The 19,170-nt window shown below is 43.7% G+C and overlaps 10 non-coding genes across 10 annotated transcripts; all 10 read left to right on the top strand.

Annotated features, from left to right (window-relative positions):
- Positions 1-77: 77 nt before the first annotated feature.
- Positions 78-150, top strand: trnam-cau (transfer RNA methionine (anticodon CAU)). Its single transcript has one exon. It is a non-coding gene; the product is annotated as a tRNA-Met (tRNA).
- A 1,913-nt stretch (positions 151-2,063) lies between these two features.
- On the top strand, positions 2,064-2,136 carry trnam-cau (transfer RNA methionine (anticodon CAU)). Its single transcript has one exon. It is a non-coding gene; the product is annotated as a tRNA-Met (tRNA).
- Positions 2,137-4,049: 1,913 nt separating this feature from the next.
- trnam-cau (transfer RNA methionine (anticodon CAU)) lies at positions 4,050-4,122 on the top strand. Its single transcript has one exon. It is a non-coding gene; the product is annotated as a tRNA-Met (tRNA).
- Positions 4,123-6,035: 1,913 nt separating this feature from the next.
- Positions 6,036-6,108, top strand: trnam-cau (transfer RNA methionine (anticodon CAU)). The gene has a single exon. It is a non-coding gene; the product is annotated as a tRNA-Met (tRNA).
- Positions 6,109-8,021: 1,913 nt separating this feature from the next.
- Positions 8,022-8,094, top strand: trnam-cau (transfer RNA methionine (anticodon CAU)). Its single transcript has one exon. It is a non-coding gene; the product is annotated as a tRNA-Met (tRNA).
- Positions 8,095-10,007: 1,913 nt separating this feature from the next.
- Positions 10,008-10,080, top strand: trnam-cau (transfer RNA methionine (anticodon CAU)). Its single transcript has one exon. It is a non-coding gene; the product is annotated as a tRNA-Met (tRNA).
- Positions 10,081-11,993: 1,913 nt separating this feature from the next.
- On the top strand, positions 11,994-12,066 carry trnam-cau (transfer RNA methionine (anticodon CAU)). Its single transcript has one exon. It is a non-coding gene; the product is annotated as a tRNA-Met (tRNA).
- Positions 12,067-13,979: 1,913 nt separating this feature from the next.
- On the top strand, positions 13,980-14,052 carry trnam-cau (transfer RNA methionine (anticodon CAU)). The gene has a single exon. It is a non-coding gene; the product is annotated as a tRNA-Met (tRNA).
- Positions 14,053-15,965: 1,913 nt separating this feature from the next.
- Positions 15,966-16,038, top strand: trnam-cau (transfer RNA methionine (anticodon CAU)). Its single transcript has one exon. It is a non-coding gene; the product is annotated as a tRNA-Met (tRNA).
- Positions 16,039-18,848: 2,810 nt separating this feature from the next.
- trnam-cau (transfer RNA methionine (anticodon CAU)) lies at positions 18,849-18,921 on the top strand. Its single transcript has one exon. It is a non-coding gene; the product is annotated as a tRNA-Met (tRNA).
- The last annotated feature ends 249 nt before the right edge of the window (positions 18,922-19,170 follow it).

Below are 19,170 nucleotides of genomic sequence, written 5' to 3' on the forward strand. Positions count from 1 at the left end.
CAAAGTCTGCAGGACTAATAAATCAGTGTGGGAAAGTGAGTCTACCCTCACAATACATGTATTTTCAAGCTTTTCAGGCCTCGTTGGCGCAGTAGGCAGCGCGTCAGTCTCATAATCTGAAGGTCGTGAGTTCAACCCTCACACGGGGCATTGATTTTGATTAAAGGGTCAATAGCGCTTACCCTCAGTTACAGCTGGAAAGTTGCTGGCCACAAGTGCCTCCGGTTGCTCTCTGTGTTAGCTGCAGAAAGCTCACTGGGAAGGTCAATCACTCCAGAGTGTGGAAGGTGTAAAACACAAGTTATGGGGATTCGAACCATCTCTCCTTCAGAAAAATCTTGCAACTTACTGTCTAACATCATTTATGGAGATTCGAACAATCTCTTTATTGGAAAAGCGCTGCAGACTGACTGATGTGCAGTAAGCAGCATGTCAGGTTGTGAGCTCGAACCTCACACGGGGCAGATGTTTTCATGTGGTGTCCATAGCGCTTCCCCTCACTTACAGCTGGAAAGTTGGTGGGCACAAGTGGCTCTGATTGCTTTCTGTTGTATCTACAGAACGTCAACTTGGAAGCTCAATCACTCCAATCTGTGGAAGGTGTCAAATACAAGTTATGGGGATTCGAAACATCACTCTCTTAGAAAAACCTTCCAATCTCAAACACAAGTTATGGGGATTCAAACCATCTCTCTTGAAGAAAAGCCTTGCAATCTCACTTATTTACAGTCAATGTACAGCCAAAATTTGTCTCTGTGGTGGCTGCAGAAAGCCCATTCGGAAGGTCTATCACTCCAAACTGTGGAAGCTGTCAAATAAAAGTAAAGGGGATGCGAAACATCACTCTCTTAAAAAAGCCTTCCAATCTGGTGTCAAACACAAGTTATGGGGATTCAATCTAACTGATGTGCAGTAGGCATAATTTCAAGGTCGTGAGTTCGACCTTGCAATCTGGTGTCAAACACACATTTTGGGGATTCGAACCATCTCTCTTTTAGAAAAGTGTTTTAACCTGACTGATGTGGAGTAGGCAGCGTATCAGTGGCATCATCCCAAGGTCGTGAGTTCGACCCTCACACGGGGCAGATGTTTTGATGGGGGCTCTATAGCACTTCACCTCAGTTACAGCTGTAAAGTTGGTGGGTACAAGTTGCTCTGGTTGCTCTCTGTTGTGGCTGCAGAAAGCCCACTCTGAAGCTCAATGACTCTCAACTGTGGAAGGTGCCAAATACAAGTTATTGGGATTCGAAAAACATCACTCCCTCAGAAAAGCCTTTCAACCTGGTGTCAAACACAATTTATGTGGATTCAAACCATCTCTCTTTAAGAAAAGCATTGCAATCTGACTGATGTGCAGTTGGCAGCGTTTCAGTGGCATAATTTCAAGGTCGTGAGCTCGACCCTCACACGGGGTAGATGTTTTGATGTGGTGTCTATCGCACCTCACCTCAGTCACAGCTTGAAAGTTGGTGCGCACAAGTGGCTCCGGTTGATTTCTGTTGTGGATGCAGAAAATCAACTTGGAAGCTCAATCACGCCTAAGTGTGGAAGGTGTCAAATACAAGTTATGGAGATTCAAAAAGATATTCTCGTAGAAGAACCTTGTAATCTGGTGTCAAACACAATCAATGGGGATTCACGCCATCTCTCTTTAAGAAAAGCGTTGCAATCAGATCTTTGTCGTCTTTCAGTTTCTGCTCTCCTTATTATCCGCTGAAACTTGTCAAATCAGACAAATTTTCCTTGGGTTTTGCCGTTACTGTCATAATAGAATATGCAGTGTGACAAAAGCACCTTTGCAGACTCTCCTTCTCTTGATATAGACTGACATGGGGCAAGTCAATCTAGTTTATCCAACGTGAAACTACCACTTTTGCAACTTTCCATAAACTTTCAAAATGAGAAGAAAAGCCAGATGAAGAAACTTGTGAGTTGAGTGTTTAACCTTTAGTCTAAACAACAGGTCATTTGAAGGACTACTTTTAGCAAAGTCTGCAGGACTAATAAATCAGTGTGGGAAAGTGAGTCTACCCTCACAATACATGTATTTTCAAGCTTTTCAGGCCTCGTTGGCGCAGTAGGCAGCGCGTCAGTCTCATAATCTGAAGGTCGTGAGTTCAACCCTCACACCGGGCATTGATTTTGATTAAAGGGTCAATAGCGCTTACCCTCAGTTACAGCTGGAAAGTTGCTGGCCACAAGTGCCTCCGGTTGCTCTCTGTGTTAGCTGCAGAAAGCCCACTGGGAAGGTCAATCACTCCAGAGTGTGGAAGGTGTAAAACACAAGTTATGGGGATTCGAACCATCTCTCCTTCAGAAAAATCTTGCAACTTACTGTCTAACATCATTTATGGAGATTCGAACAATCTCTTTATTGGAAAAGCGCTGCAGACTGACTGATGTGCAGTAAGCAGCATGTCAGGTTGTGAGCTCAAACCTCACACGGGGCAGATGTTTTCATGTGGTGTCCATAGCGCTTCCCCTCACTTACAGCTGGAAAGTTGGTGGGCACAAGTGGCTCTGATTGCTTTCTGTTGTATCTACAGAACGTCAACTTGGAAGCTCAATCACTCCAATCTGTGGAAGGTGTCAAATACAAGTTATTGGGATTCGAAACATCACTCTCTTAGAAAAACCTTCCAATCTCAAACACAAGTTATGGGGATTCAAACCATCTCTCTTGAAGAAAAGCCTTGCAATCTCACTTATTTACAGTCAATGTACAGCCAAAATTTGTCTCTGTGGTGGCTGCAGAAAGCCCATTCGGAAGGTCTATCACTCCAAACTGTGGAAGCTGTCAAATAAAAGTAAAGGGGATGCGAAACATCACTCTCTTAAAAAAGCCTTCCAATCTGGTGTCAAACACAAGTTATGGGGATTCAATCTAACTGATGTGCAGTAGGCATAATTTCAAGGTCGTGAGTTCGACCTTGCAATCTGGTGTCAAACACACATTTTGGGGATTCGAACCATCTCTCTTTTAGAAAAGTGTTTTAACCTGACTGATGTGGAGTAGGCAGCGTATCAGTGGCATCATCCCAAGGTCGTGAGTTCGACCCTCACACGGGGCAGATGTTTTGATGGGGACTCTATAGCACTTCACCTCAGTTACAGCTGTAAAGTTGGTGGGTACAAGTTGCTCTGGTTGCTCTCTGTTGTGGCTGCAGAAAGCCCACTCTGAAGCTCAATGACTCTCAACTGTGGAAGGTGTCAAATACAAGTTATTGGGATTCGAAAAACATCACTCCCTCAGAAAAGCCTTTCAACCTGGTGTCAAACACAGTTTATGTGGATTCAAACCATCTCTCTTTAAGAAAAGCATTGCAATCTGACTGATGTGCAGTTGGCAGCGTTTCAGTGGCATAATTTCAAGGTCGTGAGCTCGACCCTCACACGGGGTAGATGTTTTGATGTGGTGTCTATCGCACCTCACCTCAGTCACAGCTTGAAAGTTGGTGGGCACAAGTGGCTCCGGTTGATTTCTGTTGTGGATGCAGAAAATCAACTTGGAAGCTCAATCACGCCTAAGTGTGGAAGGTGTCAAATACAAGTTATGGAGATTCAAAAAGATATTCTCGTAGAAGAACCTTGTAATCTGGTGTCAAACACAATCAATGGGGATTCACGCCATCTCTCTTTAAGAAAAGCGTTGCAATCAGATCTTTGTCGTCTTTCAGTTTCTGCTCTCCTTATTATCCGCTGAAACTTGTCAAGTCAGACAAATTTTCCTTGGGTTTTGCCGTTACTGTCATAATAGAATATGCAGTGTGACAAAAGCACCTTTGCAGACTCTCCTTCTCTTGATATAGACTGACATGGGGCAAGTCAATCTAGTTTATCCAACGTGAAACTACCACTTTTGCAACTTTCCATAAACTTTCAAAATGAGAAGAAAAGCCAGATGAAGAAACTTGTGAGTTGAGTGTTTAACCTTTAGTCTAAACAACAGGTCATTTGAAGGACTACTTTTAGCAAAGTCTGCAGGACTAATAAATCAGTGTGGGAAAGTGAGTCTACCCTCACAATACATGTATTTTCAAGCTTTTCAGGCCTCGTTGGCGCAGTAGGCAGCGCGTCAGTCTCATAATCTGAAGGTCGTGAGTTCAACCCTCACACCGGGCATTGATTTTGATTAAAGGGTCAATAGCGCTTACCCTCAGTTACAGCTGGAAAGTTGCTGGCCACAAGTGCCTCCGGTTGCTCTCTGTGTTAGCTGCAGAAAGCCCACTGGGAAGGTCAATCACTCCAGAGTGTGGAAGGTGTAAAACACAAGTTATGGGGATTCGAACCATCTCTCCTTCAGAAAAATCTTGCAACTTACTGTCTAACATCATTTATGGAGATTCGAACAATCTCTTTATTGGAAAAGCGCTGCAGACTGACTGATGTGCAGTAAGCAGCATGTCAGGTTGTGAGCTCGAACCTCACACGGGGCAGATGTTTTCATGTGGTGTCCATAGCGCTTCCCCTCACTTACAGCTGGAAAGTTGGTGGGCACAAGTGGCTCTGATTGCTTTCTGTTGTATCTACAGAACGTCAACTTGGAAGCTCAATCACTCCAATCTGTGGAAGGTGTCAAATACAAGTTATTGGGATTCGAAACATCACTCTCTTAGAAAAACCTTCCAATCTCAAACACAAGTTATGGGGATTCAAACCATCTCTCTTGAAGAAAAGCCTTGCAATCTCACTTATTTACAGTCAATGTACAGCCAAAATTTGTCTCTGTGGTGGCTGCAGAAAGCCCATTCGGAAGGTCTATCACTCCAAACTGTGGAAGCTGTCAAATAAAAGTAAAGGGGATGCGAAACATCACTCTCTTAAAAAAGCCTTCCAATCTGGTGTCAAACACAAGTTATGGGGATTCAATCTAACTGATGTGCAGTAGGCATAATTTCAAGGTCGTGAGTTCGACCTTGCAATCTGGTGTCAAACACACATTTTGGGGATTCGAACCATCTCTCTTTTAGAAAAGTGTTTTAACCTGACTGATGTGGAGTAGGCAGCGTATCAGTGGCATCATCCCAAGGTCGTGAGTTCGACCCTCACACGGGGCAGATGTTTTGATGGGGGCTCTATAGCACTTCACCTCAGTTACAGCTGTAAAGTTGGTGGGTACAAGTTGCTCTGGTTGCTCTCTGTTGTGGCTGCAGAAAGCCCACTCTGAAGCTCAATGACTCTCAACTGTGGAAGGTGCCAAATACAAGTTATTGGGATTCGAAAAACATCACTCCCTCAGAAAAGCCTTTCAACCTGGTGTCAAACACAATTTATGTGGATTCAAACCATCTCTCTTTAAGAAAAGCATTGCAATCTGACTGATGTGCAGTTGGCAGCGTTTCAGTGGCATAATTTCAAGGTCGTGAGCTCGACCCTCACACGGGGTAGATGTTTTGATGTGGTGTCTATCGCACCTCACCTCAGTCACAGCTTGAAAGTTGGTGCGCACAAGTGGCTCCGGTTGATTTCTGTTGTGGATGCAGAAAATCAACTTGGAAGCTCAATCACGCCTAAGTGTGGAAGGTGTCAAATACAAGTTATGGAGATTCAAAAAGATATTCTCGTAGAAGAACCTTGTAATCTGGTGTCAAACACAATCAATGGGGATTCACGCCATCTCTCTTTAAGAAAAGCGTTGCAATCAGATCTTTGTCGTCTTTCAGTTTCTGCTCTCCTTATTATCCGCTGAAACTTGTCAAATCAGACAAATTTTCCTTGGGTTTTGCCGTTACTGTCATAATAGAATATGCAGTGTGACAAAAGCACCTTTGCAGACTCTCCTTCTCTTGATATAGACTGACATGGGGCAAGTCAATCTAGTTTATCCAACGTGAAACTACCACTTTTGCAACTTTCCATAAACTTTCAAAATGAGAAGAAAAGCCAGATGAAGAAACTTGTGAGTTGAGTGTTTAACCTTTAGTCTAAACAACAGGTCATTTGAAGGACTACTTTTAGCAAAGTCTGCAGGACTAATAAATCAGTGTGGGAAAGTGAGTCTACCCTCACAATACATGTATTTTCAAGCTTTTCAGGCCTCGTTGGCGCAGTAGGCAGCGCGTCAGTCTCATAATCTGAAGGTCGTGAGTTCAACCCTCACACCGGGCATTGATTTTGATTAAAGGGTCAATAGCGCTTACCCTCAGTTACAGCTGGAAAGTTGCTGGCCACAAGTGCCTCCGGTTGCTCTCTGTGTTAGCTGCAGAAAGCCCACTGGGAAGGTCAATCACTCCAGAGTGTGGAAGGTGTAAAACACAAGTTATGGGGATTCGAACCATCTCTCCTTCAGAAAAATCTTGCAACTTACTGTCTAACATCATTTATGGAGATTCGAACAATCTCTTTATTGGAAAAGCGCTGCAGACTGACTGATGTGCAGTAAGCAGCATGTCAGGTTGTGAGCTCAAACCTCACACGGGGCAGATGTTTTCATGTGGTGTCCATAGCGCTTCCCCTCACTTACAGCTGGAAAGTTGGTGGGCACAAGTGGCTCTGATTGCTTTCTGTTGTATCTACAGAACGTCAACTTGGAAGCTCAATCACTCCAATCTGTGGAAGGTGTCAAATACAAGTTATTGGGATTCGAAACATCACTCTCTTAGAAAAACCTTCCAATCTCAAACACAAGTTATGGGGATTCAAACCATCTCTCTTGAAGAAAAGCCTTGCAATCTCACTTATTTACAGTCAATGTACAGCCAAAATTTGTCTCTGTGGTGGCTGCAGAAAGCCCATTCGGAAGGTCTATCACTCCAAACTGTGGAAGCTGTCAAATAAAAGTAAAGGGGATGCGAAACATCACTCTCTTAAAAAAGCCTTCCAATCTGGTGTCAAACACAAGTTATGGGGATTCAATCTAACTGATGTGCAGTAGGCATAATTTCAAGGTCGTGAGTTCGACCTTGCAATCTGGTGTCAAACACACATTTTGGGGATTCGAACCATCTCTCTTTTAGAAAAGTGTTTTAACCTGACTGATGTGGAGTAGGCAGCGTATCAGTGGCATCATCCCAAGGTCGTGAGTTCGACCCTCACACGGGGCAGATGTTTTGATGGGGACTCTATAGCACTTCACCTCAGTTACAGCTGTAAAGTTGGTGGGTACAAGTTGCTCTGGTTGCTCTCTGTTGTGGCTGCAGAAAGCCCACTCTGAAGCTCAATGACTCTCAACTGTGGAAGGTGTCAAATACAAGTTATTGGGATTCGAAAAACATCACTCCCTCAGAAAAGCCTTTCAACCTGGTGTCAAACACAGTTTATGTGGATTCAAACCATCTCTCTTTAAGAAAAGCATTGCAATCTGACTGATGTGCAGTTGGCAGCGTTTCAGTGGCATAATTTCAAGGTCGTGAGCTCGACCCTCACACGGGGTAGATGTTTTGATGTGGTGTCTATCGCACCTCACCTCAGTCACAGCTTGAAAGTTGGTGGGCACAAGTGGCTCCGGTTGATTTCTGTTGTGGATGCAGAAAATCAACTTGGAAGCTCAATCACGCCTAAGTGTGGAAGGTGTCAAATACAAGTTATGGAGATTCAAAAAGATATTCTCGTAGAAGAACCTTGTAATCTGGTGTCAAACACAATCAATGGGGATTCACGCCATCTCTCTTTAAGAAAAGCGTTGCAATCAGATCTTTGTCGTCTTTCAGTTTCTGCTCTCCTTATTATCCGCTGAAACTTGTCAAGTCAGACAAATTTTCCTTGGGTTTTGCCGTTACTGTCATAATAGAATATGCAGTGTGACAAAAGCACCTTTGCAGACTCTCCTTCTCTTGATATAGACTGACATGGGGCAAGTCAATCTAGTTTATCCAACGTGAAACTACCACTTTTGCAACTTTCCATAAACTTTCAAAATGAGAAGAAAAGCCAGATGAAGAAACTTGTGAGTTGAGTGTTTAACCTTTAGTCTAAACAACAGGTCATTTGAAGGACTACTTTTAGCAAAGTCTGCAGGACTAATAAATCAGTGTGGGAAAGTGAGTCTACCCTCACAATACATGTATTTTCAAGCTTTTCAGGCCTCGTTGGCGCAGTAGGCAGCGCGTCAGTCTCATAATCTGAAGGTCGTGAGTTCAACCCTCACACCGGGCATTGATTTTGATTAAAGGGTCAATAGCGCTTACCCTCAGTTACAGCTGGAAAGTTGCTGGCCACAAGTGCCTCCGGTTGCTCTCTGTGTTAGCTGCAGAAAGCCCACTGGGAAGGTCAATCACTCCAGAGTGTGGAAGGTGTAAAACACAAGTTATGGGGATTCGAACCATCTCTCCTTCAGAAAAATCTTGCAACTTACTGTCTAACATCATTTATGGAGATTCGAACAATCTCTTTATTGGAAAAGCGCTGCAGACTGACTGATGTGCAGTAAGCAGCATGTCAGGTTGTGAGCTCGAACCTCACACGGGGCAGATGTTTTCATGTGGTGTCCATAGCGCTTCCCCTCACTTACAGCTGGAAAGTTGGTGGGCACAAGTGGCTCTGATTGCTTTCTGTTGTATCTACAGAACGTCAACTTGGAAGCTCAATCACTCCAATCTGTGGAAGGTGTCAAATACAAGTTATTGGGATTCGAAACATCACTCTCTTAGAAAAACCTTCCAATCTCAAACACAAGTTATGGGGATTCAAACCATCTCTCTTGAAGAAAAGCCTTGCAATCTCACTTATTTACAGTCAATGTACAGCCAAAATTTGTCTCTGTGGTGGCTGCAGAAAGCCCATTCGGAAGGTCTATCACTCCAAACTGTGGAAGCTGTCAAATAAAAGTAAAGGGGATGCGAAACATCACTCTCTTAAAAAAGCCTTCCAATCTGGTGTCAAACACAAGTTATGGGGATTCAATCTAACTGATGTGCAGTAGGCATAATTTCAAGGTCGTGAGTTCGACCTTGCAATCTGGTGTCAAACACACATTTTGGGGATTCGAACCATCTCTCTTTTAGAAAAGTGTTTTAACCTGACTGATGTGGAGTAGGCAGCGTATCAGTGGCATCATCCCAAGGTCGTGAGTTCGACCCTCACACGGGGCAGATGTTTTGATGGGGACTCTATAGCACTTCACCTCAGTTACAGCTGTAAAGTTGGTGGGTACAAGTTGCTCTGGTTGCTCTCTGTTGTGGCTGCAGAAAGCCCACTCTGAAGCTCAATGACTCTCAACTGTGGAAGGTGTCAAATACAAGTTATTGGGATTCGAAAAACATCACTCCCTCAGAAAAGCCTTTCAACCTGGTGTCAAACACAGTTTATGTGGATTCAAACCATCTCTCTTTAAGAAAAGCATTGCAATCTGACTGATGTGCAGTTGGCAGCGTTTCAGTGGCATAATTTCAAGGTCGTGAGCTCGACCCTCACACGGGGTAGATGTTTTGATGTGGTGTCTATCGCACCTCACCTCAGTCACAGCTTGAAAGTTGGTGGGCACAAGTGGCTCCGGTTGATTTCTGTTGTGGATGCAGAAAATCAACTTGGAAGCTCAATCACGCCTAAGTGTGGAAGGTGTCAAATACAAGTTATGGAGATTCAAAAAGATATTCTCGTAGAAGAACCTTGTAATCTGGTGTCAAACACAATCAATGGGGATTCACGCCATCTCTCTTTAAGAAAAGCGTTGCAATCAGATCTTTGTCGTCTTTCAGTTTCTGCTCTCCTTATTATCCGCTGAAACTTGTCAAGTCAGACAAATTTTCCTTGGGTTTTGCCGTTACTGTCATAATAGAATATGCAGTGTGACAAAAGCACCTTTGCAGACTCTCCTTCTCTTGATATAGACTGACATGGGGCAAGTCAATCTAGTTTATCCAACGTGAAACTACCACTTTTGCAACTTTCCATAAACTTTCAAAATGAGAAGAAAAGCCAGATGAAGAAACTTGTGAGTTGAGTGTTTAACCTTTAGTCTAAACAACAGGTCATTTGAAGGACTACTTTTAGCAAAGTCTGCAGGACTAATAAATCAGTGTGGGAAAGTGAGTCTACCCTCACAATACATGTATTTTCAAGCTTTTCAGGCCTCGTTGGCGCAGTAGGCAGCGCGTCAGTCTCATAATCTGAAGGTCGTGAGTTCAACCCTCACACGGGGCATTGATTTTGATTAAAGGGTCAATAGCGCTTACCCTCAGTTACAGCTGGAAAGTTGCTGGCCACAAGTGCCTCCGGTTGCTCTCTGTGTTAGCTGCAGAAAGCTCACTGGGAAGGTCAATCACTCCAGAGTGTGGAAGGTGTAAAACACAAGTTATGGGGATTCGAACCATCTCTCCTTCAGAAAAATCTTGCAACTTACTGTCTAACATCATTTATGGAGATTCGAACAATCTCTTTATTGGAAAAGCGCTGCAGACTGACTGATGTGCAGTAAGCAGCATGTCAGGTTGTGAGCTCGAACCTCACACGGGGCAGATGTTTTCATGTGGTGTCCATAGCGCTTCCCCTCACTTACAGCTGGAAAGTTGGTGGGCACAAGTGGCTCTGATTGCTTTCTGTTGTATCTACAGAACGTCAACTTGGAAGCTCAATCACTCCAATCTGTGGAAGGTGTCAAATACAAGTTATGGGGATTCGAAACATCACTCTCTTAGAAAAACCTTCCAATCTCAAACACAAGTTATGGGGATTCAAACCATCTCTCTTGAAGAAAAGCCTTGCAATCTCACTTATTTACAGTCAATGTACAGCCAAAATTTGTCTCTGTGGTGGCTGCAGAAAGCCCATTCGGAAGGTCTATCACTCCAAACTGTGGAAGCTGTCAAATAAAAGTAAAGGGGATGCGAAACATCACTCTCTTAAAAAAGCCTTCCAATCTGGTGTCAAACACAAGTTATGGGGATTCAATCTAACTGATGTGCAGTAGGCATAATTTCAAGGTCGTGAGTTCGACCTTGCAATCTGGTGTCAAACACTCATTTTGGGGATTCGAACCATCTCTCTTTTAGAAAAGTGTTTTAACCTGACTGATGTGGAGTAGGCAGCGTATCAGTGGCATCATCCCAAGGTCGTGAGTTCGACCCTCACACGGGGCAGATGTTTTGATGGGGGCTCTATAGCACTTCACCTCAGTTACAGCTGTAAAGTTGGTGGGTACAAGTTGCTCTGGTTGCTCTCTGTTGTGGCTGCAGAAAGCCCACTCTGAAGCTCAATGACTCTCAACTGTGGAAGGTGCCAAATACAAGTTATTGGGATTCGAAAAACATCACTCCCTCAGAAAAGCCTTTCAACCTGGTGTCAAACACAATTTATGTGGATTCAAACCATCTCTCTTTAAGAAAAGCATTGCAATCTGACTGATGTGCAGTTGGCAGCGTTTCAGTGGCATAATTTCAAGGTCGTGAGCTCGACCCTCACACGGGGTACATGTTTTGATGTGGTGTCTATCGCACCTCACCTCAGTCACAGCTTGAAAGTTGGTGGGCACAAGTGGCTCCGGTTGATTTCTGTTGTGGATGCAGAAAATCAACTTGGAAGCTCAATCACGCCTAAGTGTGGAAGGTGTCAAATACAAGTTATGGAGATTCAAAAAGATATTCTCGTAGAAGAACCTTGTAATCTGGTGTCAAACACAATCAATGGGGATTCACGCCATCTCTCTTTAAGAAAAGCGTTGCAATCAGATCTTTGTCGTCTTTCAGTTTCTGCTCTCCTTATTATCCGCTGAAACTTGTCAAGTCAGACAAATTTTCCTTGGGTTTTGCCGTTACTGTCATAATAGAATATGCAGTGTGACAAAAGCACCTTTGCAGACTCTCCTTCTCTTGATATAGACTGACATGGGGCAAGTCAATCTAGTTTATCCAACGTGAAACTACCACTTTTGCAACTTTCCATAAACTTTCAAAATGAGAAGAAAAGCCAGATGAAGAAACTTGTGAGTTGAGTGTTTAACCTTTAGTCTAAACAACAGGTCATTTGAAGGACTACTTTTAGCAAAGTCTGCAGGACTAATAAATCAGTGTGGGAAAGTGAGTCTACCCTCACAATACATGTATTTTCAAGCTTTTCAGGCCTCGTTGGCGCAGTAGGCAGCGCGTCAGTCTCATAATCTGAAGGTCGTGAGTTCAACCCTCACACCGGGCATTGATTTTGATTAAAGGGTCAATAGCGCTTACCCTCAGTTACAGCTGGAAAGTTGCTGGCCACAAGTGCCTCCGGTTGCTCTCTGTGTTAGCTGCAGAAAGCCCACTGGGAAGGTCAATCACTCCAGAGTGTGGAAGGTGTAAAACACAAGTTATGGGGATTCGAACCATCTCTCCTTCAGAAAAATCTTGCAACTTACTGTCTAACATCATTTATGGAGATTCGAACAATCTCTTTATTGGAAAAGCGCTGCAGACTGACTGATGTGCAGTAAGCAGCATGTCAGGTTGTGAGCTCAAACCTCACACGGGGCAGATGTTTTCATGTGGTGTCCATAGCGCTTCCCCTCACTTACAGCTGGAAAGTTGGTGGGCACAAGTGGCTCTGATTGCTTTCTGTTGTATCTACAGAACGTCAACTTGGAAGCTCAATCACTCCAATCTGTGGAAGGTGTCAAATACAAGTTATGGGGATTCGAAACATCACTCTCTTAGAAAAACCTTCCAATCTCAAACACAAGTTATGGGGATTCAAACCATCTCTCTTGAAGAAAAGCCTTGCAATCTCACTTATTTACAGTCAATGTACAGCCAAAATTTGTCTCTGTGGTGGCTGCAGAAAGCCCATTCGGAAGGTCTATCACTCCAAACTGTGGAAGCTGTCAAATAAAAGTAAAGGGGATGCGAAACATCACTCTCTTAAAAAAGCCTTCCAATCTGGTGTCAAACACAAGTTATGGGGATTCAATCTAACTGATGTGCAGTAGGCATAATTTCAAGGTCGTGAGTTCGACCTTGCAATCTGGTGTCAAACACACATTTTGGGGATTCGAACCATCTCTCTTTTAGAAAAGTGTTTTAACCTGACTGATGTGGAGTAGGCAGCGTATCAGTGGCATCATCCCAAGGTCGTGAGTTCGACCCTCACACGGGGCAGATGTTTTGATGGGGACTCTATAGCACTTCACCTCAGTTACAGCTGTAAAGTTGGTGGGTACAAGTTGCTCTGGTTGCTCTCTGTTGTGGCTGCAGAAAGCCCACTCTGAAGCTCAATGACTCTCAACTGTGGAAGGTGTCAAATACAAGTTATTGGGATTCGAAAAACATCACTCCCTCAGAAAAGCCTTTCAACCTGGTGTCAAACACAGTTTATGTGGATTCAAACCATCTCTCTTTAAGAAAAGCATTGCAATCTGACTGATGTGCAGTTGGCAGCGTTTCAGTGGCATAATTTCAAGGTCGTGAGCTCGACCCTCACACGGGGTAGATGTTTTGATGTGGTGTCTATCGCACCTCACCTCAGTCACAGCTTGAAAGTTGGTGGGCACAAGTGGCTCCGGTTGATTTCTGTTGTGGATGCAGAAAATCAACTTGGAAGCTCAATCACGCCTAAGTGTGGAAGGTGTCAAATACAAGTTATGGAGATTCAAAAAGATATTCTCGTAGAAGAACCTTGTAATCTGGTGTCAAACACAATCAATGGGGATTCACGCCATCTCTCTTTAAGAAAAGCGTTGCAATCAGATCTTTGTCGTCTTTCAGTTTCTGCTCTCCTTATTATCCGCTGAAACTTGTCAAGTCAGACAAATTTTCCTTGGGTTTTGCCGTTACTGTCATAATAGAATATGCAGTGTGACAAAAGCACCTTTGCAGACTCTCCTTCTCTTGATATAGACTGACATGGGGCAAGTCAATCTAGTTTATCCAACGTGAAACTACCACTTTTGCAACTTTCCATAAACTTTCAAAATGAGAAGAAAAGCCAGATGAAGAAACTTGTGAGTTGAGTGTTTAACCTTTAGTCTAAACAACAGGTCATTTGAAGGACTACTTTTAGCAAAGTCTGCAGGACTAATAAATCAGTGTGGGAAAGTGAGTCTACCCTCACAATACATGTATTTTCAAGCTTTTCAGGCCTCGTTGGCGCAGTAGGCAGCGCGTCAGTCTCATAATCTGAAGGTCGTGAGTTCAACCCTCACACGGGGCATTGATTTTGATTAAAGGGTCAATAGCGCTTACCCTCAGTTACAGCTGGAAAGTTGCTGGCCACAAGTGCCTCCGGTTGCTCTCTGTGTTAGCTGCAGAAAGCTCACTGGGAAGGTCAATCACTCCAGAGTGTGGAAGGTGTAAAACACAAGTTATGGGGATTCGAACCATCTCTCCTTCAGAAAAATCTTGCAACTTACTGTCTAACATCATTTATGGAGATTCGAACAATCTCTTTATTGGAAAAGCGCTGCAGACTGACTGATGTGCAGTAAGCAGCATGTCAGGTTGTGAGCTCGAACCTCACACGGGGCAGATGTTTTCATGTGGTGTCCATAGCGCTTCCCCTCACTTACAGCTGGAAAGTTGGTGGGCACAAGTGGCTCTGATTGCTTTCTGTTGTATCTACAGAACGTCAACTTGGAAGCTCAATCACTCCAATCTGTGGAAGGTGTCAAATACAAGTTATGGGGATTCGAAACATCACTCTCTTAGAAAAACCTTCCAATCTCAAACACAAGTTATGGGGATTCAAACCATCTCTCTTGAAGAAAAGCCTTGCAATCTCACTTATTTACAGTCAATGTACAGCCAAAATTTGTCTCTGTGGTGGCTGCAGAAAGCCCATTCGGAAGGTCTATCACTCCAAACTGTGGAAGCTGTCAAATAAAAGTAAAGGGGATGCGAAACATCACTCTCTTAAAAAAGCCTTCCAATCTGGTGTCAAACACAAGTTATGGGGATTCAATCTAACTGATGTGCAGTAGGCATAATTTCAAGGTCGTGAGTTCGACCTTGCAATCTGGTGTCAAACACTCATTTTGGGGATTCGAACCATCTCTCTTTTAGAAAAGTGTTTTAACCTGACTGATGTGGAGTAGGCAGCGTATCAGTGGCATCATCCCAAGGTCGTGAGTTCGACCCTCACACGGGGCAGATGTTTTGATGGGGGCTCTATAGCACTTCACCTCAGTTACAGCTGTAAAGTTGGTGGGTACAAGTTGCTCTGGTTGCTCTCTGTTGTGGCTGCAGAAAGCCCACTCTGAAGCTCAATGACTCTCAACTGTGGAAGGTGCCAAATACAAGTTATTGGGATTCGAAAAACATCACTCCCTCAGAAAAGCCTTTCAACCTGGTGTCAAACACAATTTATGTGGATTCAAACCATCTCTCTTTAAGAAAAGCATTGCAATCTGACTGATGTGCAGTTGGCAGCGTTTCAGTGGCATAATTTCAAGGTCGTGAGCTCGACCCTCACACGGGGTACATGTTTTGATGTGGTGTCTATCGCACCTCACCTCAGTCACAGCTTGAAAGTTGGTGGGCACAAGTGGCTCCGGTTGATTTCTGTTGTGGATGCAGAAAATCAACTTGGAAGCTCAATCACGCCTAAGTGTGGAAGGTGTCAAATACAAGTTATGGAGATTCAAAAAGATATTCTCGTAGAAGAACCTTGTAATCTGGTGTCAAACACAATCAATGGGGATTCACGCCATCTCTCTTTAAGAAAAGCGTTGCAATCAGATCTTTGTCGTCTTTCAGTTTCTGCTCTCCTTATTATCCGCTGAAACTTGTCAAGTCAGACAAATTTTCCTTGGGTTTTGCCGTTACTGTCATAATAGAATATGCAGTGTGACAAAAGCACCTTTGCAGACTCTCCTTCTCTTGATATAGACTGACATGGGGCAAGTCAATCTAGTTTATCCAACGTGAAACTACCACTTTTGCAACTTTCCATAAACTTTCAAAATGAGAAGAAAAGCCAGATGAAGAAACTTGTGAGTTGAGTGTTTAACCTTTAGTCTAAACAACAGGTCATTTGAAGGACTACTTTTAGCAAAGTCTGCAGGACTAATGAATCAGTGTGGGAAAGTGAGTCTACCCTCACAATACATGTATTTTCAAGCTTTTCAGGCCTCGTTGGCGCAGTAGGCAGCGCGTCAGTCTCATAATCTGAAGGTCGTGAGTTCAACCCTCACACGGGGCATTGATTTTGATTAAAGGGTCAATAGCGCTTACCCTCAGTTACAGCTGGAAAGTTGCTGGCCACAAGTGCCTCCGGTTGCTCTCTGTGTTAGCTGCAGAAAGCTCACTGGGAAGGTCAATCACTCCAGAGTGTGGAAGGTGTAAAACACAAGTTATGGGGATTCGAACCATCTCTCCTTCAGAAAAATCTTGCAACTTACTGTCTAACATCATTTATGGAGATTCGAACAATCTCTTTATTGGAAAAGCGCTGCAGACTGACTGATGTGCAGTAAGCAGCATGTCAGGTTGTGAGCTCGAACCTCACACGGGGCAGATGTTTTCATGTGGTGTCCATAGCGCTTCCCCTCACTTACAGCTGGAAAGTTGGTGGGCACAAGTGGCTCTGATTGCTTTCTGTTGTATCTACAGAACGTCAACTTGGAAGCTCAATCACTCCAATCTGTGGAAGGTGTCAAATACAAGTTATGGGGATTCGAAACATCACTCTCTTAGAAAAACCTTCCAATCTCAAACACAAGTTATGGGGATTCAAACCATCTCTCTTGAAGAAAAGCCTTGCAATCTCACTTATTTACAGTCAATGTACAGCCAAAATTTGTCTCTGTGGTGGCTGCAGAAAGCCCATTCGGAAGGTCTATCACTCCAAACTGTGGAAGCTGTCAAATAAAAGTAAAGGGGATGCGAAACATCACTCTCTTAAAAAAGCCTTCCAATCTGGTGTCAAACACAAGTTATGGGGATTCAATCTAACTGATGTGCAGTAGGCATAATTTCAAGGTCGTGAGTTCGACCTTGCAATCTGGTGTCAAACACTCATTTTGGGGATTCGAACCATCTCTCTTTTAGAAAAGTGTTTTAACCTGACTGATGTGGAGTAGGCAGCGTATCAGTGGCATCATCCCAAGGTCGTGAGTTCGACCCTCACACGGGGCAGATGTTTTGATGGGGGCTCTATAGCACTTCACCTCAGTTACAGCTGTAAAGTTGGTGGGTACAAGTTGCTCTGGTTGCTCTCTGTTGTGGCTGCAGAAAGCCCACTCTGAAGCTCAATGACTCTCAACTGTGGAAGGTGCCAAATACAAGTTATTGGGATTCGAAAAACATCACTCCCTCAGAAAAGCCTTTCAACCTGGTGTCAAACACAATTTATGTGGATTCAAACCATCTCTCTTTAAGAAAAGCATTGCAATCTGACTGATGTGCAGTTGGCAGCGTTTCAGTGGCATAATTTCAAGGTCGTGAGCTCGACCCTCACACGGGGTACATGTTTTGATGTGGTGTCTATCGCACCTCACCTCAGTCACAGCTTGAAAGTTGGTGGGCACAAGTGGCTCCGGTTGATTTCTGTTGTGGATGCAGAAAATCAACTTGGAAGCTCAATCACGCCTAAGTGTGGAAGGTGTCAAATACAAGTTATGGAGATTCAAAAAGATATTCTCGTAGAAGAACCTTGTAATCTGGTGTCAAACACAATCAATGGGGATTCACGCCATCTCTCTTTAAGAAAAGCGTTGCAATCAGATCTTTGTCGTCTTTCAGTTTCTGCTCTCCTTATTATCCGCTGAAACTTGTCAAGTCAGACAAATTTTCCTTGGGTTTTGCCGTTACTGTCATAATAGAATATGCAGTTATGGGGATTCAATCTAACTGATGTGCAGTAGGCATAATTTCAAGGTCGTGAGTTCGACCTTGCAATCTGGTGTCAAACACACATTTTGGGGATTCGAACCATCTCTCTTTTAGAAAAGTGTTTTAACCTGACTGATGTGGAGTAGGCAGCGTATCAGTGGCATCATCCCAAGGTCGTGAGTTCGACCCTCACACGGGGCAGATGTTTTGATGGGGGCTCTATAGCACTTCACCTCAGTTACAGCTGTAAAGTTGGTGGGTACAAGTTGCTCTGGTTGCTCTCTGTTGTGGCTGCAGAAAGCCCACTCTGAAGCTCAATGACTCTCAACTGTGGAAGGTGCCAAATACAAGTTATTGGGATTCGAAAAACATCACTCCCTCAGAAAAGCCTTTCAACCTGGTGTCAAACACAATTTATGTGGATTCAAACCATCTCTCTTTAAGAAAAGCATTGCAATCTGACTGATGTGCAGTTGGCAGCGTTTCAGTGGCATAATTTCAAGGTCGTGAGCTCGACCCTCACACGGGGTAGATGTTTTGATGTGGTGTCTATCGCACCTCACCTCAGTCACAGCTTGAAAGTTGGTGCGCACAAGTGGCTCCGGTTGATTTCTGTTGTGGATGCAGAAAATCAACTTGGAAGCTCAATCACGCCTAAGTGTGGAAGGTGTCAAATACAAGTTATGGAGATTCAAAAAGATATTCTCGTAGAAGAACCTTGTAATCTGGTGTCAAACACAATCAATGGGGATTCACGCCATCTCTCTTTAAGAAAAGCGTTGCAATCAGATCTTTGTCGTCTTTCAGTTTCTGCTCTCCTTATTATCCGCTGAAACTTGTCAAATCAGACAAATTTTCCTTGGGTTTTGCCGTTACTGTCATAATAGAATATGCAGTGTGACAAAAGCACCTTTGCAGAATCTCCTTCTCTTGATATAGACTGACATGGGGCAAGTCAATCTAGTTTATCCAACGTGAAACTACCACTTTTGCAACTTTCCATAAACTTTCAAAATGAGAAGAAAAGCCAGATGAAGAAACTTGTGAGTTGAGTGTTTAACCTTTAGTCTAAACAACAGGTCATTTGAAGGACTACTTTTAGCAAAGTCTGCAGGACTAATAAATCAGTGTGGGAAAGTGAGTCTACCCTCACAATACATGTATTTTCAAGCTTTTCAGGCCTCGTTGGCGCAGTAGGCAGCGCGTCAGTCTCATAATCTGAAGGTCGTGAGTTCAACCCTCACACCGGGCATTGATTTTGATTAAAGGGTCAATAGCGCTTACCCTCAGTTACAGCTGGAAAGTTGCTGGCCACAAGTGCCTCCGGTTGCTCTCTGTGTTAGCTGCAGAAAGCCCACTGGGAAGGTCAATCACTCCAGAGTGTGGAAGGTGTAAAACACAAGTTATGGGGATTCGAACCATCTCTCCTTCAGAAAAATCTTGCAACTTACTGTCTAACATCATTTATGGAGATTCGAACAATCTCTTTATTGGAAAAGCG

This window comes from Leuresthes tenuis, unplaced genomic scaffold (assembly GCF_036924035.1).
Source record: "Leuresthes tenuis unplaced genomic scaffold, fLeuTen1.0.hap1 SCAF_21, whole genome shotgun sequence".
Taxonomy (NCBI): domain Eukaryota; kingdom Metazoa; phylum Chordata; class Actinopteri; order Atheriniformes; family Atherinopsidae; genus Leuresthes; species Leuresthes tenuis.